This window comes from Diceros bicornis, chromosome 10, assembly GCF_020826845.1.
Source record: "Diceros bicornis minor isolate mBicDic1 chromosome 10, mDicBic1.mat.cur, whole genome shotgun sequence".
Taxonomy (NCBI): Eukaryota; Metazoa; Chordata; class Mammalia; order Perissodactyla; family Rhinocerotidae; genus Diceros; species Diceros bicornis.
Window position 1 is genome coordinate 29032532 of NC_080749.1, and position 13746 is coordinate 29046277.

General features: G+C 37.3%; 1 protein-coding gene across 7 annotated transcripts in view; it reads right to left on the reverse strand.

Annotated features, from left to right (window-relative positions):
• GTDC1 (glycosyltransferase like domain containing 1) overlaps positions 1 to 13746 on the reverse strand; it is a 385507-nt gene that overhangs the window by 361629 nt on the left and 10132 nt on the right. For 6 of the 7 annotated variants that reach the window (XM_058548907.1, XM_058548905.1, XM_058548906.1 and 3 more), the window contains one exon: positions 11433 to 11580. The exons of the other annotated variant lie outside the window; for it this stretch is intronic. The gene's annotated coding sequence lies outside the window, so the exon portion shown is untranslated. The remainder of the gene's footprint in view (positions 1 to 11432; positions 11581 to 13746) is intronic. 7 annotated transcript variants of the gene reach the window in all.

Consider the following 13746-nt stretch of genomic DNA (forward strand, 5'->3'; position numbering starts at 1 on the left):
AGATTTCTTAGACAAAACCAAAAAAAAAAAGAAAAAAAGCACAGACTAGAAAAAGAAAATACTGATAAACTGGATTTATTCAAAATTTAAAACTTCTGCTCTTCAAATGACACCACCAATGAGAGAAAAGAGCAACCTACAGACCAGGAGAAAATATGTCTGACAAAGAACTTGTATCCAGATACATAAAGAACTCTTATAGCTGAATGACAAGAAAATAATACAAATTTTTAAGATGGCAAAAGATTTGAACAGATACTCCACAAAAGAAGATAAACAAATGGTCAATAAGAAAACGAAAAGATCAACATCACTAGTAATCAGGACACAATGAGATACCACTGCACACCCACTACAATGTCTGAATTTAAAAGAATGGTAACATCAAGTGCTGGCCAGAATGTGGAGCAACTACAACTTTCATACAGTGCTGGGGAATATGGTACAATAATTTTGAAAACAGTTTGGCAGCTTCTTATGAAGTGAAATGTACACTTACCACATGACAGTACAATTCTACTCCCGGGTATCTAACCCAGAAGAATTATAGCACACGTACACAGACTCATACATGAACATTCATGGTAGTGTCATTCCTAGAAACACGCCAAATGTCCCCGAAGAGGTAAATGGAAAAGCAAATTGTGGCACATTTATAAAATGAACACTACTCTGCGGTGAAAAGGAACTACTACGACATATAACAACATAGTAAGCTTCAAAAACATCATACTGAAAAGAGTACATAATGTGTGAATCTATTTATATGAAACTTCAGAGCAAGCAAAAGTAATTCATAGTGAAAAAGTCAGAGCAATGCTTGCCTGGAAATTAGGATGAGGGAGGGAGAAGTGACTGCAAACAGATGCAGAGGAACTTTCTGAGGTGACAAAAATGTCTATACCTTGATTGTAGCAGTAGTTACAAAGTGTGAATATTTGTCAAAATTCATTGAACTGTACATTTAAAATAACTGCCTTGTATTATATGTAAATTATACTCCAATATATTTGATTTAAAAATTAAAAAGGAAAAGTAACATTCAGACATTTGGAAATAGCATCATTGCCCAAAGATGCCAATAAAGGGCACGTCAAGTTTTACTACAGGTTTAACCCCTACATAAAGTCTTTTATTCAATCAATTATGTATTATGTGCCAGAATGATTCTAAGTGTGGTGGTACACAAAACACAGAAAACAAAATGAAATCCCCTGTCCTCATAAAGCTTTCATTCTAACAGGAAAAGACTGACCATAAAAAAGTAAAGGTAATATACAGTAAGCTAGCTTGGAAAAGTGCTAACCAGAAAAATAAAGCAATTGTGGGGAGGGGTATGTTTTAAATAAGATTGTCAAGGAAGGTCGCACTAGGAATGTAACATTTCAGTAAAGATCCAAGAAAGGTTAAGGAGTAAGCTAATGCGTTATCTGGGGGATGAGCATTCCAGGCAGAGGGAACAGCAAGTGCAAAGGCCATGAGGCCAGCTATTCAAGGAACAGTATGGTGTCAGGTGTGAATGAAGAATAGTAAATAAGACAGTCAAAAGATGAGGTTGCAGGTGGGGCAACAGCAATAGCAATGTAGTAGCAATAGGCTACTACAAAGACATTAGTTTTTACAGTGAGTGAGAAAGGAAACAAAGTTTGAAGAATGACAAGACTTGACTCATGTTTTAACTGTGATTATTTTGGCTACTCACTGAGACTAGACTGCAGAGCTGGGTTATGGGTTGAGGATTGTAGGAGGAAGCTGGCAGACCAGTCAGGAGGCTATTAAAATAACCCAAGTAAGAGACGATAATGACTTGGACCAGGTAGTAGCCGAGGTGGTGAGAGGTGGTCAGATTCAGATTCTAGACCGATGTATTTTGATGGCAGAGCCAACATGAACTACTGACAGATGAGGTGTGGATGTGAGAGAGAGAAGAGTCAGGGATGACTCTAAGGTCGTGAGTAACATGGACTTGTCATTAAGTTAGATGGAGAAGACTAAAGATGAAACGAGTTGGAGTAAAAAATGCGTTTTGAGCATTTTAGATTTAAACATCTTCAAATATCCATACGGAGGTATCATGAGACAACTGGATATGTGTCTAGAGTTTAGAGAAAAAAGCTTCTTATAAATTAAGATTTTTATTATTGTTTTGCAAAGTAAATCACTAGGTATGATGGTCTATGTGTAAAACTTTCAGGAAATAATCCGTACTTGAATTTAATACATTAGGGCCTCAGTACTAATGGATTGTTTGTCTGTTTTCTGATTTACATAAATCCATACAAGTCTGCTAGGCACTTCACACCTTTATTTTTACTTTCACATCTGAAGTACAGCAATATGGATAGATAAGGTGTGTATTTAAGATAACAACTTGAACAGACACATTCCTGGAGCTACAGCTATTTAAAAGTGACAGTAGCATCAAGATACTCATTCTTATTCTGGTAAGGCTTTAAAAAACAATCACTTGTTACGAAACTAATTGCACTGCCAAATGCTTCTTAGGATCATATGTAAAAATCATCATCTTCTCTACATTTTACTGTTTTAAATCAAGGAAAGTAATAGACTTTGTGATTAGACTTAGAAGTTTGGTTTTGATGCTTATAACTATCTAGGTTCTAAAGTGAATAACATTTCCATACTGTATCTCATAAAGAAGACACTTTATGCATAACTAAAGAAACGTGAAAATGACATGTAAAAATACCAAACTTCACCAGGAATTATAACATGGGCAAGCATGCTTAACTGGTGGTTGAAACCATTTATTAAAAAGTAAAATTTGGGGGCCGGCCTCATGGCCTAGTGGTTAAGTTCAATGTGCTCCACTTCGGTAGCCCAGGTTTGGTTCCTGGGTGCAGACTTACACCACTCGTCGGCAGCCATGCTGTGGCAGCAACCCACGTACAAAATAAAGGAAGACTGGCAATAGATGTTAGCTCAAGGAGAATCTTCCTCAGCAAAAAAAAAAAAAAAAGTAAAATTTTCAGCGTGAATGAGCATTATTTCTTCCCACCCATCTACTCATTCCCAATTCCATGTCTTTGATTATTCCCTCATGTTAGAATGCCTTTCTTCCCAGCTGATATCCTTCTCTTCCTTCAAGGCCCAGCCCCAACTCAGCCTCCTCCACAAAGCCTGCCCTGAACCCCAGTGGTATTCAGTTCTTTCCACATTCTCAAAGCACTGACACTTACATGTCTAGAGCACTTATGTCGCTGTGTCATGGATTAAGTTTAGCTATTTACATTAAAGTAGAAGCTCCCTGAGAACAGAAAATCTTAGTCATCTTTACCTTCCCTAAAACGCCTAACCCAGTACCTTTCATATCAGGTTGTAGATACTCCCTAAAGGTTTGTTCAACTAAATTAAAATCCTATTAAACTAAGAAAATGATCAAATAGACTGAACTCAATGGGATACAGGTTTCCTCCACTATCCGAAAGTTTGCTTTAAGCCACTTCACTTTTACAAAAGACTTACATTAGTACCTGTTTCCGCTAACCAAAAGAAATCCGAAAAGGATTTTCACTTTTACAAAAAAGGCAAAAAGCAAAAACAGCGTTCAGTTTGTTTTGCAGCAAGCCATTACAGAGGCAGTGCACACCCGGCGCAGCGAGAGCAGTGCCACCAAGCTCTTTCCCTGGGAACTAAATGCAGCATCTCAGCATCAAGCTGCCATAGCTTTGCATTGCGTCTGTGAGCATCTGTGAGCATCTGTGCTTTATCTCCACTTATTTTGGTAGGTTATTTTTTGGGTCTGAGAATGCTCAAAAGTTTTTCCCATATAAATTAATGCTAATTACTTTTTCACTTTACACCATTTTGGCTTATGAAAGGTTTCATAGGATCACTGTACTTTCGGAAAGCAGGGGAAACCTGTATGTGCTTTCATCTCCTTTCATCACTTCAAACACACTCTTCTAGATCTCACTTCCCCATCTCTCCATAACATCCCAGATAAATTCTATTGCTTCTCAGTCACTTTCAAGTATTGCAAAATACAGTCTAGTCCTATTTAAACCTTCAATTTCATATTTTATTCAAAGAGTATCCACACACCACCACCTGAATCCCAGGCCAGCCAAGAAAGAACATAATCTGTTTTCAATATTCTTCCTGACTCTTTCACTTTTCTCCACTTCCTTCCTCACTTTCTGCTTCCTCCAGATCAGGATAGGCTGAGTAAGAGGGACAAATGTCTTGTTGCTTAGTTCCATGGGGGTTTACCGGATAGCCAAGAAGCAGGATGGTGTTATCCTTGTGTAACTATTGATAGCACCTTCTCTCATTCTCAAAGGAGCCCAATTTGGACAGTACATTTCAGGTCTTCATGGCAGGGTGGCCATAAGTTACAGCAAGCAAAGAGGCTGGCCCCTCCACCCTGCACAGTTCCCTGGTATGGGAGGTGCATTCTCAGGCTCACCTCCTACTATCCCACCCATAGTGCCCTGATATGGCAGGATCCATCAAGATAACTCAAGCCTGAGTACTTCCCATGGTGTCTGCTTGGTCCACAAAAAAAATCGCCCCTTCTTACCACACCAGATAGACAAATGCAAACTCTTTCCACTACTTCCCTCTCACTCAACATGCCATCTCACTGGCTCCAGTCACTCTCCTCCCCTCCAGAAACAAGTCTATGCTCAGGAATGCCCCAAACTCTAGGAAACGTATGTCATGCTCTCTCAAGCACTCTCTGAAAGGTGCCATTCCAGTATCAAGAAACAAGATTCTGTAACTCAAAGGTCCAGACATGAAGTTAAATACCAATCTACACTTCTGGCAGACACACCCAAATCCTGGACTGAGAACAAAAAGTCCTTTTGGGGAAAAATAGGAAAATGTCACAGAACTAACTCCCCACTAGATTAACAATTCTTCACCTGAATGAAGAATTGTAATATCCCTTTTCTAATTTCTCTTACATATGGGAAGTGGGTGTTGCAGTTCTCTTTTAAGCCCCACACTCTTTTTAGAATGCAAGGATACTTATCAACCTTTATTTTCAGCTTCGGAGCTTTAGCTGAAATCCTGAAACAAACAAGTCCTAGTCATCATCCTATTATCTTAGGTGAGATTCCCCTACATTACATCTACTGCTTACCTATTACAAGGGACCCTTTATGTTAAGCAACTCAATGTGAAATAAAGATTTACCAAAAAAAAGAGGTGACTAAACACATCAAGGAAAACAAAAAAGGAGATTCCTCATCTGACCAAACAAACTTCATCTTAGTAGATTAGTACATTATTCATACTTCAAACATCTCACTTAATTATACATACATTTAATGAAGAGCCACTGCATAAAATAGAGAATGCCCACTTTAAAATTCAAATTAAAACATATGCTACCTACAAAATGAAATGACAATTAAAAATTCTGTACAACAAAGTCAATAATTGCATATCTAAGTCAATCTTAGATATACTATAACTACAATTTTTCAAAAATAGATTTATCATAAAACTATTTACTAGATTTCAGTTATTATTTGAAGAATATTCCTAAAAGCTCTCTAGCTATATAAAAATCATTTAGTACAAACCAATATCTATACCTAGTACAAACTGTAGAGATTTACACATTTGAACTAAAAATGCACGGTGGGAATGGTGTAACCACTTTGGAAAGTTATATACTTCTAAAGTTAAAACATACACCAATCCTATGACAGAACTACTCCACTCCTAGGTATTTAACCCACAGAAATTAAAACATATATCCACAAAAAGACTTATACAAGGATTCTGTTTATAGCAGCTTTATTTACAATAGCCAAAAACCAGGAAAAAAAATTCAATGTCCATTAACAGAATAATGGATAAACAAATTGTGATAATAAAATGGCATATTATTCAGCAACAAAACAAAATGACCACTAATACACACAACATGGATAAATCTCAAAACCATTATATTGAGGAAAAGAAGCCAGATACAAAACAGTACATACTCTATGATTCTATGTTACATAAAGTTTAAGAACAAGCTTACCTCATCAATGGAAATAGAAATCAGAACCATCACTGTCTATGGGGAAGAGAGGGAAGGACTGATTGAAAAGAGACATAAGGGAATTTCTGGGGGGTGCTAAAATGTTCTATTTTTTGAATAGGAATAATTATATGGATGTATACACATGTGAAAATTCATTAACTGTACACTTAAAAATGTGTGTTTTTTGTATATAAATGACACCCCATAAAACTGATTTAAATCACATCTGATATCTTACTTCTGGATGATGTCAAGGATAATCAGCTAATGTAAAGTGTAATTTCTTGCCTAAAGCTGAATATATATTGGTAATAATCATAACAAACTTACAGCCTTAATCAGATTCTAAAACACAAATCCAAGTCTAAAGTGTTTACCCACTGTCACAAGGATATACAAGGATACTGTAGGCTAATTTTAGCCTACAGAAACACCCATGAGGATTCACAGAATGAATGGGAGTAATCAGCATATCTTTTCTTGGGAGGTCATGACCTCAAATAGGTGGTCACTTTTGACTACCACAAAATATGAATACAACTTCACGTTAAAATCACTTTTTCTCCACTTATCCAATATTTTCTCTGCCTACTAGCAAGTAGAGCTTACTGCCCTACTTCACTAACGCCTATTTCTAAATCACTTTTCCTGACCTCTCCTCCCAAATTTTCTCCTTTTTTGAGTAAAAACTCTATTTAGGAATATCACATAACCACTTCACTCTTGAATAGCCCTCACTTCTTGCCCTTTGTCCAACTGCCTTGTTTGCCTATGACCTGTTTGCTACTTTTTTCCTATATTTTCAAGCAATTAAAAAAATATTTTCCATTTTAACATTTTAAGTTCAATAATTTCAATAGTTTTTTCTTGTCTTTATTACCACATTCCTCACCAAGGTGCCAAAGAACTCACATTTAGGCTACTTCACCACGCTGCCACCTTGGCTGAGCTTTTTTTACTTCACTCCTCCTAGCGGTCCAATGACCAACAAAGCCAGACTCCTTATCATTTCACTCTATACCTCAAGAAACATAATTAGATCATTTGACTCCAAAGCCCTATTGCACAGTTGTCTTTTACATTTAAAAATGCTGCTGCTGCTGCATTATTCACCATAGCCAAGAAGTAGAAGCAACCTAAGTGTCCCTCAACCGACTGGATCAAGAAAATGTGGTATATATATACAATGGAATACTACTCAGCCATAAAAAAAGACAAAATCATCCCATTTGCAACAACATAGATGGGCCTGGAGGGTATTATGTTAGAAGGAGAAAGACAAACATCGTATGATCTCACTCATATGTGGAATATAAACCAACACATGGACAGAGAAAACTGTATTGTGGTTACAGGGGTAATGGGGGTGGGGGGTGGGCACAAGGGGTGAAGGGAGTCATATATATGGTGATGGACAAACAAAAATGTACAACCCAACCCAAAATTTCACAATGTTAAAAACTATTAAAACATCAATTAAAAAAAAAAAAATGCTGCTGCTGGGGCCGTCCCCGTGGCAAGTGCTTTGAGTTCTACAGGCTCTGCTTGGGTGGCCCAGGGTCTGCAGGTTCGGATCCCAGGCATGGACATGCTCCGCTCGTCGGCCATGCTGTGGAGGTGCCCCACGTACAAAGTGGAGGAGGACTGGCATGGATGTTAGCTCAGAGCTAGTCTTCCTCAAACAAAAAAAACCAGAAGACGAAGATTGCCAACTGATGTTAGTTCAGGGCAAATCTTCCTCACCAAAAAAAAAAAAAAATGCTGCTGCTAAGGCACTGTTCCTAACCAAGTGGCTGGATGTGTCCCCTCCAAGGAGATGATGTTTTGTTCAGGGCTATAGATGTCTGCTTGTAAAGCTTGTAAACATTTACAGTTCTCATTTTAATAGGCTTCATAACACTGTTATCCACTGTTATTCCTGTACCCCAAACTATTTGGTAGTCACCTTAGACTGCATCAGACTGCTTTAACCAATCCTCTTTCAAGAACTTTTTCTACACATTCTATTTGGAGTTGATCCAACTCAGCTTATGATATATAAAAGTTACTGTGGTAGCTCATTATCATCCACTCTTCATACATGGATTTTCTATCATGGCATCACTTACATCTAAAAATACAGCTGTACAATACTATACTAATACCAAAGACAACCCATTATATAGCTGGAAGAGTTCTAGAGTCCAGATACAATATTTGCCAACGTATCTTCTCATTGCTTTCCAAGGAGGCTTCAACATCCTTCTACAACACCAACATGAAGTCATTCATGTTAAAAGCCATTAATCTCAAAATCTTCCCATAATGTATGCTGGCCTTTCAGATTACTTTTTATTTCTTCATTTATCAGACAATCACTGAAGAGAAAGCCTCTGCACAAAATGAACCACAAACTGTAGGACTCTCTGTCTTCACGTCTTACTCTAAGACCTTGAGTATACCACTTAGCTTCTAGTTTCATCATCAGGAAATTGGGATAATTGCATCTGCTTTCAAGGATGTGGAAATGTTACAAATAACTTATGCAAAGTGTCTTACTCAATGCTTAGTATATAGGAGGCTTTCAATAAATAGTACCTGATAATAATAAACCACTCTATTCCAGTGATATCCTTACTCTAGCACCCCTGTCAATCCAAAATACAGAGTGCTTATCTGTGATTTTATTATCTATCACATGACAATCTCATTCTTTTACATTCCACTAATTTCCCAATGCCTAGAATAGCCTCACTTTCTCCATTCACAAAATTACCTCCCACTCGATTTAAGGAAAAGCAGCTTTAACCAGGGATTATGAAGTTAGGGGAAAGGCAGTGAGAGAAGGATCCACCTAAACAGTCACTGCTCTACTAAAATGGACACAGTAATATATGCCTACTACAAACCTTACCTTAATCTTTCTTTTTTTTTTTTGAGGAAGATCAGGCCTGAGCTGACATCCATGCCAATCCTCCTATTTTTGCCAAGGAAGACCAGCCCTAAGCTAAGATCTATTGCCAATCCTCCTCCTTTTTTTTTCCCTTTTTCTCCCAAAAGCACCAGTAGATAGCTGTATGTCATAGCTGCACATCCTTCTAGTTGCTGTTATGTGGGACGCCGCCTCAGCATGGCCGGACAAGCAGTGCATCAGTGCGCACCCGGGATCCGAACCCAGACTGCCAGTAGCAGAGGGTACGCACTTAACCGCTAAGCCATGGCGCCGGCCCCCTTCAAGTCTTTTTTGAAGTCCATGAAAGTAACAATCGTGTCTTCCTTATGTCCTATAAATATCAAGACTAAACAGATCCTATATAAAACACAGTCAGTGGACAAAAAGACCCTCTAAATCCCAATGTTTTGTCATCTCAGAAATCAATTCATGAGAACTCACCACATGGGGGGCTGGGGGAGGATAACACTAAATATTCTTTTGACCACTGATACAAAACTAGTTTTAAACACCTGGATTTTCTTCTTCTCCCGATTATACTCAAATTAATTATTGTCTCAGGAAACCATCTAAAAGATTAATACAGATGCTTTTTTGCAACTATGTTCTCAAATGATAACATTCTCAAATGTTATCAAAATAGATAACACTATTCTTTCTTCAATGAAGTACTTTTTCATACTCACTTTTATGAGATGTCTTCTCAATTTCAGTAAGAACAGGTGAATTAAGAATAACTGCAACCTATCAAGCTATATTCATGCATTCTTCTGTATAGTTTGTAAAAGGTTTACTTTAGGAAAAAAACAATAATTGCAATATACAAAGTGTTCTGCTTATTGTCCCCTCCCTTTTATAGAGGTTTCCAGAAGACCACAACGGAATTCCTGATTTGAATGGGTTATCAATGTTAAATCTATATGTTTCTTATTAAATATATCTTATTTATAAAGTAAAAAGGTATTTGCTGCTTTATTTAAACACACACACACACTCACAGTCTTTCCTAAAGTACCTTATATTTGAAAATGGCAAGTTTTCCAAATATTAATCATAATAATCCCAAATAAAATCTGCAGGGTAGTTTAATTATGGCACAATTAATGAATGACAGAGCATTTTATTTCAAAATCCCTGAGTTCTAGGATCTAAACATCTATAAGAACATCTCTTTCATTCCATATTCAAAAGAGTTTAAGGCATTCAAGTGCTACAACACACCTGTCTTTCAGTTATAGGCATTACTTCAATGAAGATAGCTTAAAAACCATGAAATGAAATCAATTCCACATAAAGTATGATTCTGATCTCTAATCTGACTTGTAAACGAGATGTGTGTAACTTGCACTATTCAGCAACCCACAGATCTCTTTCCTAGCAGGATGGCTACGTTAGTTGCACCGCCCTCTGAAATCGTGCAGTAGCGGCAGTGGCACACTGACAAACTGAATAGTATATGCCTTGAATAAAGATTTCAAGGTAAGTCATGAGGGAATCTTTCTGTTTGTAGATGAGCTGTATGAACTATATAAAATGTAATCTATGTTTTATATCCTGGGCTGCCAGAGTTTTTGTTGAATGCTAAGATGAAAAAAATGATGAAGATTCACTGAGGAAAAAAATGGGATTCGACTTTAAGAGAATCCACCCACCTTATTTCCTAGCACTGCTTTCAAATCCTCTATAACTGGTATAAATAGATGTATTCCAAAAGCAGGGACTCAAACCAAATAAAATATTGATTTGGTTCAGAGAATACTTTGACATTCCAGGTTTCTTGTCATTCAATAGTTCTAGAAAATACACGGGTTTATTTCCAGTTCACATCTGCTCATTAAATCATTTTAAGCAAATTTAATTAATAGGTCTGAAGATACTAATTTATTAAGTTATTAATTAGTTATTAATTTATTAACTGTTCTATGCACATTAATACTGTACAGTATGATTTTCTACTTACTATTGAGTTCAAAAGTCTACACAAAAGGATGTTTTCCTAGAAAATTCTGGGTATGGTAGCTTATTGTAAATACAAATATATTTTACTCTCACTCTAGGGGAGAACAAAATTTCAAAAATCCCGCAAGCAAAAACTTCCATGTGAAAATCCTAGTCCTTAAATTAGCCTTTTTAGGTTAAGCAGAGGTTTTCCTTTACAGTATTTTTGTTAGAGTAAGAGAACCAAATCTAAAACGTGATAACTACATAAGTTCCATAAATAGACAGGATCTTTAAAGTCTGATTCCCAAAGCAATTACCATATATCATTATGGAATGATAATACATTACACATTCCCAAGATCAAATTTACTTCAACTACTGCACCCCCATCAAAAAAAAATCATTATTATTTAGTCATGAAGTCCTTGGAATCATAGGACAGCTTGATGCCATACTGGTGTCACACTCTGCCAGTCATCCAAAGAATACGCCAGCCTTCTTTTTCAACTTCTTTGTCTACTAGTGCATCACTGGACTCAGCAGGCAGCTCACCCAGACAATTTCAGTAACGGATTTTGGCTCTGTGCATTATAGATGAAAATCTGTACGAAGTATCCAGTTTGTCTTATAGCTGAGAGATCTGAACCTGCTGCAGATGTCACATCTAAATTCTTGAACGGATTTTTATCATCAGTGTCACCTATAAAACAAGACAGTGTCACGAACAGCATTGTCCTTAAGAACATCTCTTTCAGTAACGCTAAGTTTCTGCATCATAACTGATAGTTATTTATTTGCCTAAAACATGGTTCAGCAAACTAGAGCCCATGGGCCAAAATTCAACCTACTGCCTGTTCTTGTACAGACATGATCTAAGAATGGATTTTATATTTTTAAATGGTTGAAAAAAGTTTTTTAAAAAGACTAATATTTTGTGACATGTGAAAATTATATGAAATTCAAATTCCAGTCTCCATAAATAAGGTTTTATTGGAACATAGCTACTTATTCATTTATGTATTTTTCTACAGCTGCTTTCACACGATAATGGCAGACTTAAGTAGGTGCGACAGAGACCATATGACCCATTAACCCTAAAATATTTACTCTCTAGTGCTTTAAAAATGTTTGCTGACTCCTGGCCTAGAGAATATTTAATGGGTAGATAATAATGATACCTACTGTCTGTTGCATGAAGAAACTGAGTATAATGAACCAACTGTTCCCCTGTATTACTTTCATCCATCCATCTAATAAATACTTCTTGGGCAGGCCTGTCACTCCACTACAGATAGCTGTAGTCACTTTGCTTTCCACTTTGGCTCAGGCTTGCCTCAATCCAAGGTGTCAATATTGCCCTTGGGCAGGAAGAAGATAAGGAGCTCAGCTTCAGGTCAAATTCTAGTTTTCCAACGATAGCCTCTTCTGTGTCCCCAAGTTCTCCTGGTTCTGGATGTCTGCTTTATACCAACTATTCTCCATAACAAGCTTCCTGTACTAGATACCAGTCTTAGAAGTTTATATTTCCTGCCAGAGACCCCAGGGCAGTAGGCTGAGTCACAGCATTCCTTGCTCGCCAGTTCTATCCCTGTTCTAACAGCCACCCTGTAACATAAATTTGTTTGGGGCCCTTGTGGACAGCTTGCATATTCCAACACTCTCTTGGCCTCCAGCACTCTTCCTGATCATATGATCAGGAGTTCATCGATCATATGATGAATGATGCCCCTGGAGTTCATCAATTAACTTTTATATTTAAACCTGTACCTGACCTATAAATCTGAGTTCAACCTTCCCAATTGGCCTGTCATTGTTTCTTCAGCTCAGTTCATACAATTACCAAACATAAGTGCAAAACAAAACAAAACTCTATATAGATGGATTTTCTACCTAGGACTACCATCTTAAGACATCTCTTATTTTTTAGCAACTTCCCCAAAAGGAAATACATCACCCCCAAGCAGCATCCAGAACACCCCTTCTCCTTTTTCCCTCCACCACTGCTTGTTAGCCCAAAGTTTCTATATCTGCTTCATCTGAGAGTGTTACCCACTACCTTCTACCCACTTGGGGTGCCTAAGATACCTGTCTCTCTTGAACATTGCTTCAGAATGCCTCGCTGGCTTCTAATAAAGCTTCAACACTCCTATTTCTATGTAAGGGGGAACACGGGGCTTCTTACCACTGTTAGACTGCAATGGAGAAATCTATTTGGCTAGATTTCTAGAAGTCAGAATATAGTTCCCTACAGGAAGATGTTAATAGTCTACAACGAGACTATGCCCATACTATTAACAGCACTATAGAACTCAACTGTAATTCATATTACATTGTGGCAAATAACTAACTCACAAACACATTTATAAGTTGTGGATAGACTATCTAGAAAACAGCTATGAAATGTCAAGACTTTACAGCAGACAGATTAGCCTACTGTAAAGGCTTGAGAGAAAAATGGCAGTTTATTTTCAGCAAAGTGAACTTCACTACAACCCTGAAGTAGCTTGCCATGGTGAACAGCTCTGAAAACTGCCTGAATAGCTCACAACCAAAAGAGTGCTATCAAGAATTAATACGCTGACTGGAACGACCATTAACCATATCTCAATTCTGCATAGCAACCATGTAGGTAGCATCAATCTTAAATAAAAATGAAAATCTTTAAAAACACATACAGGAACCCTCTGCCCATTTGGGGAATGACATGGAAGTCCAGTGACATATCCTTAAGAAAAGAAACAAGGCATGTAGTCCATATTCCAAAGGAATACTTAGAAGATTAAAACTTTAGAACTTTTACTCATTTGATAAATCTAGCCTCTTTCCCTTAAAAAAGCAGTTCTCAAACTTTTTAGCATCAGGACTC